The following is a 17,002-nucleotide window of genomic DNA, read 5'->3' on the forward strand; positions in this document are numbered from 1 at the left end:
GGCAGTGTTGGAGGTGTAACTGAATTAGAACTGCTTGTGTGGTCATTGCCACTAAGCCACACCCGTCCAACTAACGTTAGAAATTCAGAATGAGAAAGTGTAGGTTATATAGAAATAATGCCATTCAAATTGAAAATCACTAAAGAAAAGAATGACGATTTCTATCAGTCTTATCAAGGTGTAGATTACATATCACATTCCAGTGTTCCAACTTGTAAACTAGGCTGCATGGGATTCCTCCTAATGCAGCTCCGTGCAACCAATGGCAATTTCCGCTTCAGGAATAACGCCAGGAGATACTTGTGGATTTTACAGCTCTAACTCAGTTCCACCTCTGACACCGCCAAAACAACCACTATGCAGGTGTCTGCTAGAATCGAGCCCTAAGTGTGCATTAACGTCTCAGCAGTGCCTCCAGATGGTTATTTGTTACCAGTTTATTAGGTACACCCATCTAGTACTGGGTTGGGCCCCCCTGTAGCGTGTGCCAGGAATACTTCCCCCACACCATCGCCACCAGCCTGTACCTTTGACGCCAGGCAGGATGGGGTCATGAACTCATGCTGATTATGCCAAATCCTAATCTGCCATCAGCATGACACAACAGGAACCGGGATTAATTGGACCAGGCAATGTTTTTCCACTCCTCAATTGTCCAGTGCTGGTGATCGCGTCCCCACTGGAGCCGCTTCTTCTTGTTTTTAGCTGATAGGAGTGGAACCCTGTGTGGTCATCTGCTGCAATAGCCCATCCTTGACAAGACCGATGAGTTATGAGTTCCGAGATGCCGTTCTGCACACCACTCTTGTACTGCGCTGTTATTTCCCTGTTTGTGGCCCGCCTGTTAGCTTGCACGATTCTTGCCATTCTCCTTCGACCTCTCTCATCAACTAACTGTTTTCCCCCACAGGACTGCCGCTGACTGGATGTTTTTATTTGTCGCACCATTCCCGGTAAACCCTAGACACCGTTGTGCGTGAAAAGCACAGGCCGGAAGTTTCTGAGCTACAGGAACCGGTGCGCCAGGCACCGACGATCATACCATGCTCAAAGTCACTTAGGTAATTCATTTTGCCCATTGTAACGTTCAATTGAACAGTAACTGAATGCCTCGACACCTGTCTGCATGCTCTATTTAGCAAGCCACGGCCATGTGAATCATTTTTGTGAACTGGGTGGTGTACCTAATAAACTGGCCACTAAGTGTTTATCCTCACACTCAAAAATAAGAGTACTGTTACGGTACAGTGTTGTTCTATGGTGTACAAAAAGGTACATTTTCCTACCAAATATATTAAATATAAAGCTGTGCTTTATAAAATGTGGGAGGTGGGAATTTACCAGTTGTGGTATATTCCCACTTCCCACATGTTGACAAATGCAGCGTTAGTTACAATCATTATTGTACTTAGAAATGTAGGTGGGGGGGTCTCATTAGCATATTTGGTGGCATGGTCTAAAATATGTTGTATTTGTGCCATTCATCAGTGCAAATGTTTTACTAGTTTAAGTGCTTGCAAGTTCAAATCCTCAAATAATGGTATACTCTATGTGAAGTGTCCTTGAGCATTGCTAGCTTTAAGTTGATGTTATGTTGGTGGTGATAATTGGACAATTATTTACTTAATTCTGGGCAGCTTTTAGAAAGTGCAGAAATCCATTCTTGCCAATAAGTCTTTGGCCAAATCGCTTAAATGTTCACAGATCTGGTGGTGTTTTTGTACTGTAGCAGGACATTTCAGGTTGTTAGCAACAAAGAGGTTATGAGTTCAAATCCCATTTAAGGCTCAGTCATAATTGTGTTCACAGTACAACATTCTACAGTAATTGAAATCAGCATACTGTTACTTGATAGAAATAATGCCTTCAAGTTGTTGTATATATTTACTTTATTGTTACTGCAACTTTAGACAAAGTGCAGAAGTGTGTTCTTGCTAATCTCCATTATGTCCACAGACCTGGTGGCGCAGCAGAAACTTCAGGTATTTTTAGCAGTAAAAATACTCGAACTAGTTGTATATTTTCACCTCAACTAGACAAAAACCTCCAGGGGACCATGAAACAACGTTCTAAGAACGTCCTTGGGGACATCCCTGGAACAAACTGGGAACTAGACATAATCTGCAGGGGACCATGACTGTTTAAATTGAATTAATGTCAGTTGTGCCTCTCAAAGTAAAAATGTTCTAAATTACATTTGAAACCTGGGTTTTCACATGTGCTCAAATGTTGTCACTTGTTTAGTGTCATGGTGTCAAGTGGAGATTTTGCATCCCTATGTCACATATACATCCCTATCCCTATGTAACATTTATTTCACATGAGATCGTGCTTTCACGTGCTCACATTATCACATGTTGCTTCACATGTTGTCACATGTTATCACATTAACTTCACATTAACTCACGTGATCACGAGATCACACATTCACATGTGAAATTCATGCGTTTTTACCATAAGGGCCAGCTTAGTGGATAAATGCTTTTCATTGTCAAAAACTGGGCGACTCGATGATAAATGTTTAACCATTCACAGCCGATCATGAGGTCAGTCAGATGATGATGCAGAAAAGCTGTCAAAATAACAAATGAGTGAGAGAGTAGATGAGTAGATCCGTAGCAACAGAGTCCCCTCAGGACAAACAAACCCACTAGCAACAGTCCACGCGGGTGCCGATATGTTGCAGCTAATTGAATCCATCAGCAAATGTGTGTGTGTGTGTGTGTGTGTGTGTGTGTGTGTGTGTGTGTGTGTGTGTGTGTGTGTGTGTGTGTGTGTGTGTGTGTGCGCAGGATTGGGTAGGTTACTTTATAAATGTAATCTGTTACAGTTACTAGTTACTTGTCCAAAATTGTATTCAGTAACAAAACTTTAGCTTACACAAACTCAGTGACGTAATATGATTACTTTCAGTTACTTTTAGATTACCTTCCCCTTAAGAGGCATTAGAAGACAAAAAGGACCCATCAAACGCATTTAGTGTGTCATCAAATCAAATCAAATGTTATTGGTCACATACACATATTTAGCAGATGTTATTGCGGATGTAGCGAAATGCTTGTGTTCCTAGCTCCAACAGTGCAGTAGTATCTAACAATTCACAACAATACACACAAATCTAAAAGTAAAATAATGGAATTAAGAAATATATAAATATTAAGACGAGCAATGTCGGAGTGGCATTGAATAAAATACAGTAGAATAGAATACAGTATATACCGTACATATGAGATGAGTAAAGCAGTATGTAAACATTATTTAAACATTATTAAAGTGACTAGTGTTTCATTATTAAAGTGGCCAGTGATTCCATGTCCATGTATATAGGACAGCAGCCTCTAAGATGCAGGGTTGAGTAACCGGGTGGTAGCCGGCTAGTGATGGCTATTGAAGAGTCTGATGGCCTTGAGATAGAAGCTGTTTTTCAGTCTCTCGGTCCCAGCTTTGATGCACCTGTACTGACCTTGCCTTCTGGATGATAGCGTGGTGAACAGGCTGTGGCTCGGGTGGTTGATGTCCTTGATGATCTTTTTGGCCTTCCTGTGACATCGGGTGCTGTAGGTTTCCTGGAGGTCAGGCAGTGTGTCCCCGGTGATGCGTTGGGCAGATCACACCACCCTCTGGAGTGTCCTGCAGGCTACAGTCCTACAGCCCAACAGGATGCTCTCAATTGTGCATCTTTAATAGTTTGTGAGGATCTTAGGGACCAAGACAAATTTCTTCAGCCTCCTGCGCTTTCTTCACCACACTGTCTGTGTGGGTGGACCATTTCAGATTGTCAGTGATGTGTACGCAGAGGAACTTGAAGCTTTCCACCTTGTCCACTGCAGCCCCTATGTGAATAGGGGCGTGCTCCATCTGCTGTTTCCTGAAGACCACGATCAACTCCTTCGTTTTGTTGACGTTGAGGGAGAAGTTATTTTCCTGGCATCACTCCACCAGGGCCCTCACCTTCTCCCTGTAGGCTGTCTCGTCATTGTTGGTAATAAGTCCTACTACTGTTGTGTCATCTGCAAACTTGATGATTGAGTTGGAGGCATGCAGTCATGGGTGAACAGACAGTACACAAGGGGGCTGAGCACGCACCCTTGTGGGGCCCCTGTGTTGAGGATCAGCAAAGTGGAGGTGTTGTTTCCTACCATCACCACCTGGGGGCAGCCACTCAAGGAAGTCTAGGACCCAGTTGCACAGGGCGGGTTTCAGACCCAGGGCCCGGAGCTTAATGATGAGCTTAGAGGGTAGTGTGCAGTGGGATGGCGATTGAATCGTCTGTGGATCTATAAGTCAGGTTAAGTGGGTCTTGGGTGTCAGGTAAGGTAGAGGTGATATGATCCTTAACTATCCTCTCAAAGCACTTCATGATGACAGAAGTGAGTGCTGTGGGGCGATAGTAATTTCGTTCAGTTACCTTTGCTTTCTTGGGTACAGGAACAATAGTGGACACCTTGAAGCATGTGGAGACAGCAGACTGGGATAGGGAGAGATTGAATATGTCCATAAACACTCCAGCCAGCTGGTCTGCGCATGCTCTGAGGAGTGCTACGGGGCGTCGGTGTCCGCGACGTGGCTGGTTTTCCCATCATAGTGGTCTCTGACTTGTGGTCAGACTAGCTCAGGTGGAACAAACTTTCACCTTTTTTCAATGCTGAATTGAATATTCATTAAGAAAACAGAATGGTGCCATAATGTATTTTTCCGCAAACATCCTTTTCTGAATGTAGAAGTAATGTTAGTTTTTCAAAAGTATCTGTAATCTGATTACAACATTTTAGCTGGTATTGTAACTGATTTCATTACTCCCCAACAGTGTGTGTAATGTGTGTGTGCCTGCGTGCGTATGTGTGTGTGTGTGTGCAACCATGGAGCATCTGAACCACATCCATGGGAATAGGAAATACCTTAAATCAGACTATGTTAAAGTGTTTGTCGAGGGATTCAAATGTCTCACTGTGGACTAGAATGAGTTGTTATTATCCCACCAGAAACAACAGTCATCTGAAATGGACCTTAATTTTCTTGTCAATAGGGGGGCGCTGTTTTCACTTTGGAAAAAATCGTGCCCAAATTAAACTGCCTCGTACTCTATTCTAGATCGTACAATATGCATATTATTATTACTATTGGATAGAAAACACTCTCAAGTTTCTAAAACTGTTTGAATTATATCTGTGAGTAAAACAGAACTCATTTTGCAGCAAACTTCCAGACAGGAAGTGAAAAATCTGAAAACGAGGCTCTGTTTCAGGGCCTGCCTATTCAATTGCCTAATATTTATCGATATGCATGCACTTCATACGCCTTCCACTAGATGTCAACAGGCAGTGGAAGGTGGAATGGGGATTCTAGCTTGATCTGAGGTCGAACAAGAGCTCTTGGAATGACGTGTCCAGAATTTCCTTTCTCTACCTAGGCGTGGGAAGCACCTCCATATTGTCTTATGATAAGCGTTCGGTATACACGGCTAATATTTCCGGCTCTGATTTTATTTGATGCGTGTGATAATAACATCGTAAAGCAGGTTTTTTCAACCTGAGTTCTATCAGTTTATTCAACGTTTATTTGGACTTTTGGAGTTTTCCGTTCTTTGCGTCGAGAGAAACTGGGAACGTCATCAACATTGGCTAGCATTGTGGCACGAATTCGACAGGAGAAAAGGACATTCTAAAACCAAACAACGATTTATTCTCGACCTAGGACTCCTTGTACAAGATTCTGATGGAAGCTCAACAAAAGTAAGAACAATTTATGATGTTATTTCGTATTTCTGTGGAAAATGTTATTCCTATTCTCTGCCGTTTTGGCGGGCGCTGTCTCGCAATAACGCAAGCTGTTTGTTATGGTAAAGTTATTTTTTAAAATCTAACACGGCGGTTGCATTAAGAACCAGTGTATCTTTCATTTGCCATACAACAAGTATTTTTATGTAAAGTTTATGATGAGTTCTTTGGTCAGATTAGGTGAGTGTCCAAAATAGCTCCGGACATTCTGGTGAATCGATGCTACATATTCACAATGTATAACCACGGTTTGCAGCTCTAAATATGCACATTTTCGAACAAAACATAAGTGTATTGTATAACCTGATGTTATAAGACTGTCATCTGATGAAGTTGGTCAAGGTTAGTGATTCATTTTATATCTTTTGCTGGTTTTTGCGAATGCTATCTATGCGGTGAATAAATGCGGTTGTGTGTTTGGCTATTGTGGTAAGCTAATATAATGCTATATTGTGTTTTCGCTGTAAAACACTTAAAAAATCTGAAATATTGGCTGGATTCACAAGATGTTTATCTTTCATTTGCTGTACACCATGTATTTTTCATAAATGTTTTATGATGAGTATTTAGGTATTTCACATTGCTCTCTGTAATTATTCTGGCTGCTTTGGTGATATTTTTGATGGTAGCTGCAATGTAAAACTATGATTTATACCTCAAATATGCACATTTTCGAACAAAACATAAATGTATTGTATAACATGTTATAAGACTGTCATCTGATGAAGTTGTTTCTTGGTTAGTGACTAATTATATCTATATTTGGTCGGTTTTGTGATAGCTACCTATGCGGTAGAAACATGGTGAATATATGCGGTTGAGTCTTTGGCTATTGTGGTTAGCTAATAGAAATACATAGTGTTTTCGCTGTAAAACATTTTAAAAATCGGAAATGATGGCTGGATTCACAAGATGTTTATCTTTCATTTGCTGTATTGGACTTGTGATTTCATGATATTTATATGCTATTATTTACTTGTGGCGCTATGCTAGGCTATGCTAGTCAGCTTTTACTGATGAGGATGCTCCCGGATCCGGGATGGGTGTTAAGTAAAGGTTAACAGGCAACTTTCTGTGCATCTCTCACTGAGAACACCCCTGTCCCATAATGCTTTCATTTGCTTTTTCTACAATTTATTCTTAAAGGGAAATGTCACAATTTATTCTCCTTCTGTTTTCATAGTCGCTCTCTCTCTTTTCCTCTTTCTCTTTCTTTCTTCCTCTCCATTCCCTCTCCTGCTCTCTCTCTCTCTCCCTGTCCTAGGATCAGTTGTGGTCCAGGTGACTGTTACAGAGGCACCCAGCCATGCACACATCCAGCTGAATCCAATCACCCGTTCCATCATCTAGGATGGAATTACCCTCATCTGATTTCCACGCTGAGCAGGAAATTTGACACAGAGCAGGCCATGCTTAGCCTCATCCTTGACATCTTCACCAGGGGGCCAGGCAGGCAGCATGCAACAGGCTGAAAGAGAAAGTGGGGCATCGCTGCCCTGTTTCTGCACAGCACATCACTGCTGGGTGTGGTGTGTGTGTTTGTCTTTGTCTGTGTGCATGCCTTGGCCTGGCCAACCCTTTCAAAGGGAGAGATCTTCTGGGGTGTGGAGAGGAGCAGTGAGCACGTGCTCAACCTAGCGTGCCAAAGAAGCTCAGCTGTAGCTGCATTCTGGCGCCAGCAGCCCAGGTACCATATACTGTACCTGCACCATCCTGGGATTTTAATTGGCATTCAGTGGCTTGATAAATGGATTGGCATAATGGGACGATATACTTGACATATGCAGGGCTCTCCTGAGGGATTTATCTTTTGTACTTCACACGTCGCTTGCTCGACATGCTGCAGATACCAACACAGTGAGAGAGGCTCTTCTACCAGCTGCGTCCCTGTCACCGATACACCCCCTTCTCCCCCATCACCTCCCTCTCCCCCTCACCCAAATCTCCACCCTCTCCCCCCTCTCTAACCCCCTCTCACCCTCTTCTAACCCCTCCTCACCTCAGCCAATCAGATCGCTGCCAAGTTCACAGCACTGCACTTCTCTCCATGGGGGTTATAGATTAAAGTGGAGTAGAGCCAAGAGGCCACACCACACCACAGCAGAGCAGAGTACTCTCTCTCTCTCTCTCTCACTCTCTACTCAATTCAATTCAATTTCAATTTAAGGGCTTTATTGGCATGGGAAACATATGTTACCATTGCTAAAGCAAGTGAAGTAGGTAATAAACAAAAGTGAAATAAACAACAAAAATTCACGGTAAACATTACACTCACAGAAGTTCCAAAAGAATAAAGATATTTCAAATGTCATACTATGGCTATATACAGTGAGGGAAAAAAGTATTTGATCCCCTGCTGATTTTGTACGTTTGCCCACTGACAAAGAAATGATCAGTCTATAATTTTAATGGTAGGTTTATTTGAACAGTGAGAGACAGAATAACAACAAAAATATCCAGAAAAACGCATGTCAAAAATGTTATAAATTGATTTGCATTTTAATGAGGGAAATAAGTATTTGACCCCCTCTCAATCAGAAAGATTTCTGGCTCCCAGGTGTCTTTCATACAGGTAACGAGCTGAGATTAGGAGCACACTCTTAAAGGGAGTGCTCCTAATCTCAGTTTCTTACCTGTATAAAAGATACCTGTCCACAGAAGCAATCAATCAATCAGATTCCAAACTCTCCACCATGGCCAAGACCAAAGAGCTCTCCAAGGATGTCAGGGACAAGATTGTAGACCTACACAAGGCTGGAATGGGCTACAAGACCATCGCCAAGCAGCTTGGTGAGAAGGTGACAACAGCTTCTGCGATTATTCGCAAATGGAAGAAACACAAAGGAACTGTCAATCTCCCTCAGCCTGGGGCTCCATGCAAGATCTCACCTCGTGGAGTTGCAATGATCATGAGAACGGTGAGGAATCAGCCCAGAACTACACAGGAGGATCTTGTCAATGATCTCAAGGCAGCTGGGACCATAGTCATCAAGAAAACAATTGGTAACACACTACGCCGTGAAGGACTGAAATCCTGCAGCGCCCGCAAGGTCCCCCTGCTCAAGAAAGCACATATACATGCCCGTCTGAAGTTTGCCAATGAACATCTGAATGATTCAGAGGACAAATGGGTGAAAGTGTTGTGGTCAGATGAGACCAAAATGGAGTTCTTTGGCATAAACTCAACTTGCCGTGTTTGGAGGAGGAGGAATGCTGCCTATGACCCCAAGAACACCATACCCACCGTCAAACATGGAGGTGGAAACATTATGCTTTTTCTGCTAAGGGGACAGGACAACTTCACCGCATCAAAGGGACGATGGACGGGGCCATGTACCGTCAAATCTTGGGTGAAAACCTCCTTCCCTCAGCCAGGGTATTGAAAATGGGTCGTGGATGGTTATTCCAGCATGACAATGACCCAAAACACACGGCCAAGGCAACAAAGGAGTGGCTCAAGAAGAAGCACATTAAGGTCCTGGAGTGGCCTAGCCAGTCTCCAGACCTTAATCCCATAAAAAATCTGTGGAGGGAGCAGAAGGTTCGAGTTGCCAAACGTCAGCCTCAAAACCTTAATGACTTGAAGAAGATCTGCAAAGAGGAGTGGGACAAAATCCCTCCTGAGATGTGTGCAAACCTGGTGGCCAACTACAAGAAACGTCTGATCTCTGTGATTGCCAACAAGGGTTTTGCCACCAAGTACTAAGTCATGTTTTGCAGAGGGGTCAAATACTTATTTCCCTCATTAAAATGCAAATCAATTCATAACATTTTTGACATGCGTTTTTCTGGATATTTTTGTTGATATTCTGTCTCTCACTCTTCAAATAAACCTACCATTAAAATTATAGACTGATCATTTCTTTGTCAGTGGGCAAACGTACAAAATCAGCAGGGGATCAAATACTTTTTCCCCTCACTGTACAGTGTTGTAACGATGTGCAAAAGTACAAAAATAAACATAAATATGGGTTGTATAACAATGGTTGCCCTTTACTTGTGGCAACAGGTCACAAATCTTGCTGCTGTGATGGCACACTATGATATTTCTCCCAGTAGATTCTCTCTCTCTCTACTACAACATCAAGATGGCAGTTGAAAACACTAACATTTCACTATCAGATGTTCAATTTTGTTATGATCCGTGTTTACATACACCTTAGCCAAATACATTTAAAGTCAGTTTTTCACAATTCCTGACATTTAATCAGAGTAAAAATTCCCTGTCTTAGGTCAGTTAGGATCACCACTTTATTTTAAGAATGTGAAATGTCAGAATAATAGTAGAGAGAATGATTTATTTCAGCTTTTATTTCTTTCATCACATTCCCAGTGGGTCAGAAGTTTACATACACTCAATTCGTATTTGGTAGCATTGCCTTAACATTGTTTAACTTGGGTCAAACGTTTCGGGTAGCCTTCCACAAGCTTCTCACAATACGTTGGGTGAATTTTGGCCCATTCCTCCTGACAGAGCTGGTGTAACTGAATAAGGTTCAGTTCAGTTCTGCCCACAAATGTTCTATAGGATTGAGGTCAGGGCTTTGTGATGGCCACTCCAATACCTTGACTTTGTTGTTTCTTAAGCCATTTTGCCACAACTTTGGAAGTATGCTTGGGGTCATTGTCAATTTGGAAGACCTATTTGCACTTTTCGCACCAAAGTACGTTCATCTCTAGGAGACGGAACGCGTCTCCTTCCTGAGCGATTTGACAGCTGCGTGGTCCCATGGTGTTTATACTTGCGTACTATTGTTTGTACAGATGAACGTGGTACCTTCAGGCGTTTGGAAATTGCTCCCAAGGATGAACCAGACTTGTGGAGGTCTACAATATTTTTCTGAGGTCTTGGCTGTTTTCTTTTGATTTTCCCATGATGTCAAGCAAAGAGGCACTGAGTTTGAAGGTAGGCCTTGAAATACATCCACAGGTACACCTCCAATTGACTCAAATGATGTCAATTAGCCTATCAGAAGCTTCTAAAGCCATGACATCATTTTCTGGAATTTTCCAAGCTGTTTAAGTCACAGTCAACTTAGTGTATGTAAACTTCTGACCCACTGGAATTGTGATACAGTGAATTATAAGTGAAATAATCTGTCTGTAAACAATTGTTGGAAAAGTGACTTGTGTCATGCACAAAGTAGATGTCCTAACCGACTTGCCAAAACTATAGTTTGTTAACAAGAAACTTGTGGAGTGGTTGAAAAATGAGTTCTAATGACTCCAACCTAAGTGTGTAAACTTGTAAACTTCCGACTTCAACTGTATCTGGATATACACTGAATATACAAAACATTAAGAACACCTGCTCTTTCCACGACATAGACTGACCAAGTGAATCCAGGTGAAAGCTATGATTCCTTATTGATGTCACTTGTTAAATCCACTTCAATCAGTGTAGATTAAGTGGAGGAGACCGGTTAAATAAGGATTTTTATACCTTGAGACAGTTGAGACATGGATTGTGTATGTATGTCATTCAGAGGGTCAATGGGCAAGACAAAATATTTCAGTGTCTTTGAACGGGGGATGGTAGTAGGTGCCAGGCCCACCGGTTTGTGTCAAGAACTGCAACACTGCTGGGTTTTCATGCTCAACAGTTTCCCGTATGTATCAAGAATGGTCCACCACCCAAAGGACATCCAACTGGACACAACTGTGGGAAGCATTGGAGTCAACATGAGCCAGCATCCCTATGGAATGCTTTCGACACCTTGTAGATTCCATTTACCGAAAACTCAATATTAGGAAGGTGTTCCTAATGTTTGATATATTCAGTGTATGCCACAATGTGTTTTTTATCAATTAAAACTGGATAAACAAGATTGAATCAACAATGAAGCACCAGCCTAACTTGTCTCTGGGGCAGTGAATAACAATAAGCACGGATCCATACATTTGCATATCCCAAACAAATTTGCATACCCAATGAAACACAAAGTGGTCGCATCTGTGAGTGCAACGCATCACAACACACTCAGAGGTCGCCATGGTGACAGATGAATGAATGAATGAAAAAATACATGGTGGTTTCTCTTCTCTCAGACAATAAATTAGGCAGTTTATGCTGTATTTTAGTATATTTTCTATTCCCCAATTCATTAAAACCAGCTCAAAGTCAGTAAATCATGAGTAAACAGGGTGCCCAGCAGGTAACTGAAGACATTAGATATCCCCTCTCATGTTGAGGACCGCCAGGGAGGGATATAATCCTATTATAGATTCCCTGGGATGAAGAGCCCTGCTGGTGGAGATGTGGTCACTGTTCGTACCTGACCTGTGACTTTCCACATGGTTAGAGTTTAAAGCAAGCAACTTTGTGGTCAGGGCTGGGTAGGACTGGCTCTAGACAACGCTATCAGACACCCCTATTAGACTTGTATAGATGGAGAGAGAGAGATCTAAACAAACCATCAGAGGAGTTGACCTGGATAATGTGGTTATATGTGTCACTGGAGACCTCGTAGGGAACAGAAGCCAATGATTGCCCTTCAGGCTAGGCATGATGGTGAGGGAAGCTATCATGTGAAGCTTAATCCATACACATCAACCAGGTTGTGTTTGTGTGAGAGAGACATTTGTGTGTGTATGTGTTTGTGTGTGTGTCTGCGTGTGTGGAGAGAGACAGACAGCGGAAAATAAAAAGGGAGAAACAGAGGGAGCGATAGAGAGACTCAGAGACAGATTCTAATTACTGTGTAAAAACAACATATGGAATCTTCAATGTCCATTTCATGCCTCAATGTGCCATCAAGTCAAATCTCTCCTGCTCAATCATCCTCAGAGACTGTGTTTGTCTGGGTGCATGTGTGTGTGTGCGTGTGAGAGAGAGAGGCAGCGAGAAACAGAGAGTGAAAGAGAGTGAGAGTGAGTCATGTAGGCATTGTGCTCATCAAGCAATCACAGACTGTTCCTTTGTGTGCAGACTGCTAGCGTGCTGGATGGACACAGTCAAGGCCTTGCACTTCTGACTGGACTAAGAGTAACTAGAGCCACACAGATCTCTATATATGGTTCTGACAGTATCTAGATTAGGATGACAGCATCACAACACATTCTCTGAAGGGAATGAATGGCTGGAAAACGCTGTTGTTCGAGGCAGGCAACACTGAATCATGCACGAGAGCACCAGCTTTTCTAGATAACTGTGTGATAACGTTCTCGTTAGCCGATGTGAGCGAGACCTTTAAACAGGGTCAGACGGATTACCAGGATGTGTACTCAAAAACTGGCAAGTGTCTTCACTGACATTTTCAACCTCTCCCTGACCATGTCAGAAATGCCTACATGTTTCAAGCAGACCACCATAGTCCCTGTGCCCAAGGAAGCGAAGGTAACCTGCCTAAACCTGAGCCTCCCGGGTGGCGCAGTGGTCTAGGGCACTGCATCGCAGTGATAGCTGCGCCACCAGAGTCTCTGGGTTCGCGCCCGGGCTGGGTTCGCGCCCAGGCTCTGTCGCAGCCGGCCGCAACCGGGAGGTCCGTGGGGCGACGCACAATTGGCATAGCGTCGTCCGGGTTAGGGAGGGTTTGGCCGGTATGGATATCCTTGTCTCAGTATGTAAAATGTAATAAAATGTATGCACTCTACTGTAAGTCGCTCTGGATAAGAGCGTCTGCTAAATGACTAAAATGTAAAATGTAAATGATTACCGCTCCGTAGCACTACGTCGGTAGCCATGAAGTGCTTTGAAAGGCTGGTCATTGCTCACATCAACAGTATCCTCCCGGATACCCTAGACCCACTCCAATTCGCATACCTCCCCAACAGATCCACAGATGACGCAATCTCAATCACACTCCACACTGCCCTTTCCCACCTGAACAAAATAAACACCTATGTGAGAATGCTGTTCATTGACTACAGCTCAGCGTTCAACACCATAGTGCCCACGAAGCTCATCACTAAGCTAAGGACCCTGGGACTTAACACCTCCCTTTGCAGCTGGATCCTGGACTTCCTGACGGGCCGCCACGAGGTGGAAAGGGTGGCTACAACACGTCTGCCACGTTAATCCTCAACACTGGGGCTCCTCAGGGGTGTGTACTTAGACCCTTCCTGCACTCCCTGTTCACCCACGACTGCGTGGCCAAACACAACTCCAACACCATCATTAAGTTTGCTGACGACACAACAATGGTAGGTCTGATCACCGACAACGATGAGACAGCCTATGGGGAGGAGGTCAGAGAACTGGCAGTGTGGTGCCAAGACAACAACCTCTTCCTCAATGTGAGAAAGACAAAGGAGCTGATTGTGGACTACAGGAAAAGGCGGGCCGAACAGGCCCCCATTAACATTGACGGGGCTGTAGTGGAGCGGGTCGAGAGTTTCAAGTTCCTTGGTGTCCACATCACCAACGAACTATCATGGTCCAAACACACCAAGACAGTCGTGAAGAGGGTACGACAAAATCTTTTCCACCACAGGAGACTGAAAAGATTTGGCATGGGTCCCTAGATCCTCAAAAAGTTATACAGCTGCACCATCGAGATCACCGTAAGGCGCTACAGAGGGTAATACAAACGGCCCAGTACACACAGTACACAACATAATCGCAAGGTGTGCTTTCGCCATAAAGCCTTTTTGAAATCTGACACAGCGGTTGCATTAAGGAGAAGTTTATCTATAATTCCATGCATAACACTTGTATCTTTTATCAATGTTTATTATGAGTATTTCTGTAATTTGATGTGGCTCTCTGCACTTTCACCGGATGTTTGTTTGAGACAATGCATTTCTGAACATAAAACACCAATTTCAAATGAGGTTTTTGGACATAAAGATTAACTTTATCGAACAAAACACACATTTATTGTGTAACATGAAGTCCTGTGAGTGCCTTCTGATGAAGATCATCAAAGGTTAGTGATTAATTTGATCACTATTTCTGAATTTTGTGAGCCCTCTCCTTGGCTGGAAAATGGCTGTATGGTTTTCTGTGACTATGTGCTGACCTAACATAATCGTTTGGTGGGCTTCACCGTAAAGCCTATTTGAAATCGGACACTGTGGCTGGATTTATAAGAAGTTTATCTTTAAAATGGTGTATAATACTTGTATGTTTGAGGAATTTTAATTATGGGATTTCTGTTTTGAATTTGGCGCCCTGCAATTTCACTGGCTGTTGTTGAGGTGGGACGTAGCGTCCCACATATCCCAGAGAGGTTTTAAGGGCTTGTAAGTAAGCACTTCAACGTAAGGTCTACACTTGTTGTAGTCGGCGCATGTGACAAATAAAGTGTGATTTTATTTTTTATTTGAAATATAGTTGTGGTCTCATGGATATGAGGAGCTTCCTATAGCCGAGCATATGTAACGGATGTTACACTGCTAGCTTAGCCATTACCGCTTCCTCCTGATTTGACTCATACTGAGGCTCGAACCCAGAACCTCTGACTCGTAAATACACATGACCGCCCTCCTTAAACATTTTACCCAGTCGTGCCATTGAAAAGCTAACTATTTGGCAGCGCAAATGGAGACACCGAAAAGCTGAGGAGTGAGTTTCACAGATCTCCATCTGCTACATATACACACATCCCACATGTACGGTACAACACAATGTAACACCGGAAACCAATGACAATATTCCCCAACATCATGTTCAATTAACTCAATTACAAATGTAACAGGATGTGGATAATGTGTTCTTATTGCAGCTCTAGATATAGAGGATGTCCGCTGTCAACAATGGACAATGACTCTTATTTGAAAAGGGCAAAGCCTTATTCTTCCCTTTATCCATACATCCTTCTATCCATAGCTCAACACACAATGTACCGTGACAAAAGGAATAGACCAAGATGTCATTTCTAAAGTTGAACACAAAATCCCTGCAATTACTCAGCCTTGAATAGAGTCAACCAATCAGTAAGGGATTACGTTTGATTTACTTGACTTTAATCTTTGGGTGCTCAGTCACTTTAGATTTCTTCTCAGGATTAACATCCAATTTAATCAGCCTGACTGAATGGAATTTCATTTCAATTCATGTTTTTTTCTTTTCAAATCTGCCTGGTTATGATTCATACAGATTAACTCTGAATGTAATTAAATGTGTTTGACAAGTGTGTAGCACTATTTAGTGGATCTGAATATCTTTAAATGTAACTCATTTTCTTACATATAAACCTTACTTATGTGGAACTAAAACTGTCCCAAAACAAAATGAGCCATAAGAGTAAATGGTTTCAGATTGATATTGGAAGTGTTGTTTAACACTGTTAGGTGTAAGACATGTAGACGTGTTTGCTAGTGATACTTTGACAAGGTACAGTGTAACTGCATTTACAGAATTCTTATTACAAAACTGCAAGCCTCTGCAACATCTCATTCTACATGTACTGTAGCCTATGATCATTTAAAACAATTGAACAGAGAACTCAAGGCGGGTCCAGATATAGTAGACATACAGTAATGGTCTCAGCTTTGAGTCTTCCAGGAAGGAAGTGAAAAACTACCGGGAACAATGCTTCTATGTTTCTGTAATGTGTGTGTGTGTGTGTGGGTGTGGGTGTGGGTGTGGGTAGATCCTGTTGACTCCCTGTACAGCTCATCCTGGAGGTCAGAGATTAGCAAATGAACACTTCCTTTATTTTTGCTAGTCCTCTTTTAAACATATTACCTTATTGTTAGTAAGTGACCTCTTCTTCTGTATTGTTAGTAAGTGACCTCTTCTTCTGTATTGTTAGTAAGTGACCTCTTTTTCTGTATTGTTAGTAAGTGACCTCTTCTTCTGTATTGTTAGTAAGTGACCTCTTCTATTGTATTGTTAGTAAGTGACCTCTTCTAATGTATTGTTAGTAAGGGACTTCTTCCAGTGCATTGTTAGTAAGTGACCTCTTCTATTGTATTGTTAGTAAGGTACTTCTTCCACTGCATTGTCAGTAAGTGACCTCTTCTATTGTATTGTTAGTAAGTGACCTCATCTTCTTTATTGTTAGTAAGTGTCCTCTTCTATTGTATTGTTAGTAAGTGACCTCTTCTACTGTATTGTTAGTAAGTGACCTCTTCTTCTGTATTCTTAGTAAGTGACCTCTCCTACTATATTGTTAGTAAGTGACCTCTTCTTCTGTATTGTTAATAATTGACCTCTTCGATTGTTAGTAAGTGACCTCTTCTACTGTATTGTTAGTAAGTGACCTCTTCCTCTGTATTCTTAGTACATGACCTATCCTACTATATTGTTAGTAAGTGACCTCTTCTTCTGTATTGTTAAT

This window comes from Salvelinus namaycush, chromosome 19 (genome assembly GCF_016432855.1).
Source record: "Salvelinus namaycush isolate Seneca chromosome 19, SaNama_1.0, whole genome shotgun sequence".
NCBI lineage: Eukaryota > Metazoa > Chordata > Actinopteri > Salmoniformes > Salmonidae > Salvelinus > Salvelinus namaycush.